Below are 2,382 nucleotides of genomic sequence, written 5' to 3'. Positions count from 1 at the left end.
TGGACCACAAGTGTAATATCTCTCAAAGGCAAATGTTGGAGCTCTTATTGCAGCAGACACATGCTATGTCTCCTTATATAGTGGATATGAGATAATGTCAATAAATGATTGAGTTAGTGGGTGGTTGAACATGCCAAGCACATTGGTCCTTTGACCCCAATAGACGTTATGCTACTTGTTCATTAGCAAAGACACGATGCTCATGGACCACAAGGGGAAGAAAGTGTGAAAACTGAGTCTCCTAGTTTCTCTAACATGCACAAAGTGGTGGAAATTCATCAAGTAATGCTAAAATACTAGTGGGACAACTAGTTTTTCATGAAGTACCTACTACATTGAGAAGGTCAACTCAAGTTTCTAGTCTGCCAAAATGGTTTGTACTGAACCTAAACTACATTATTTTGACCAATTGTGGAGAGTCCTCTTGCTTTACTGAGGCTATGTTATGGGTTGACAAGCCTAAGTAGGAGAGTACTATGAAGAATTCTTTGCAAAATTAACAAACTTGAGACTTAGAGCCTTTGCGAAAAGAGAAGATTGCTTCGCCGTGTGAATGGGTCAACAAGTTGAGAACACACCAAATGATGCTAAGCCTGATGCTAAGTTTAAGATTGCTTTATCATGTAAATTGGTCAACAATTTAAGAGGCATCTAAGCCTACGTTTAAGGTTATATTGTGTTAGGAAATAAAACGTAGCTAAATAGATTTTTGAGTAGATTACTTAATGGAGAGAGATAGATTTCACACACAAGAGATTATAGAGTAAAGAGAGAGAGAGAGAGAGTACACACGATATACGTGGTTCACCCAATGTGGGCTACGTCCACGAGAAAGTAGCCACTCAATGGCTTTAGCACTTCAAAAAAAGAAGTAGTTTACAAAGGGATTAAACCCTTGAAAGAGCTCCCGCCTTGCTTCACTCTCACCACCTCACACTCACCTTGTTACATTAGCTTCACACTATGAAATGTGTGTAGAAATGGCCTCCTTTTATAGACCAAAAGGGCTACCCTCTCTTATGAGAGACAGCCATGTGTAGCCGCCCTTGTGCGAATAAGTCCAAATCGGACCCTCCAATCCGCCCATGTGTGGCCGCCCTTGAGAAGACAAGTCCGCTTTTGAATTCGGCCACCGGCCACCGGCTATTGACTTCCGACCTTCGGCCACCGGCTATTGACTTCTGACCACCGGCCATCGGCCATTGACTACCGGCCACCGGCCAACCGACCGGTTATTTTCCGACCACTTTCTGGCCGCCGTCCGGCCATAATATTTCGACGAAAATGAATATTTTGGCGAAAAAAAAAGTTTCGAGGGCCTCCGCCACCGAGGCCTCTGAAGTTGCCCCTAATTCTTGTCTGTGAAAATTTTGGTTTCCGATGAGTGATTTTCCTTCACGCACAATGGCTTCTCCTCATAATGGGGGCCTTACAAATGTGCGCTTCTACCACAGAAAATTACAAGGGTAAATCAGGCTCGATACTTAAGATATTGATTGCCAAAGGTCTCAAGGAAAAGCATGGAATATATTTCAATGAGCTTTTCTTAGCACTTGAAAAATGACTTCTCTTTAGATAGTTCTTCCTTTAGTTGCTAAAGAGGACATAAAAGTTTGTCCAACTAGATGTCAAAACAACATTCTTACATGATAATCTTCACAAGGACATTTACATGCATCCAAAAATTTGTGTTTTACTGATACAGGCAAAGAGAATTTAGTGTGTAAGCTCTATCTCACTCTTGAATTGTCATCACTGAAGTTGTTGACAAAAATTTTAGAGGTAAGGGACTCGCAAGGTGAGTTCAAGGTATCAAAAACAACATTTCCGTGCTTCGTTGATCTTGGAAAGGTTGTAGCAACTTGTTGGTAAGTCAAAAATAATCTTTCAAGAAAAATTTCAAAGTTTAACAAAAAAAAAGCTTATTATCTTCACTGTGATAGATGCATGCAAATGTGAGTTTTGTTGGCCAAAAGTACTTACAATAACTTGCATAAAACCTAAATGCCATCAAAATTCCAAAAAAGTGTAGGTTCTGGCATGTAGATAATAAGCCTTTTTTTTAAAGGCGTGAAATTGAGCTTTGTTCACTTGCACATCTTGTTTAAGTGATATGTTAACACTTTTGTGAAAGCTCAAAAGATTGTGGTTCCATTTAAGGAAAAATTTGGGCCAAAACAACTTTTGCTTTGAACAAGTAGACAATTGGGGCAAAGAACACTTGAAATTGAACAAAAATTGTTAAGACTTCTAGACAGGTCTTAAAATACCTTGTTACAACGGTGGGAAGTGAAAAAGTAGGAAAAACTTGCAAAATAGGGCACCTAAATAATAAGCACACATATTATCATGAGGCTTGAAAAATCAAAATTTTGACCATTT

The sequence above is a fragment of the Adiantum capillus-veneris genome, unplaced genomic scaffold, assembly GCF_014529385.1.
Source record: "Adiantum capillus-veneris isolate H3 unplaced genomic scaffold, ASM1452938v2 Hic_scaffold_872, whole genome shotgun sequence".
NCBI lineage: Eukaryota > Viridiplantae > Streptophyta > Polypodiopsida > Polypodiales > Pteridaceae > Adiantum > Adiantum capillus-veneris.
Note: the sequence above shows the minus strand (reverse complement) of the source record.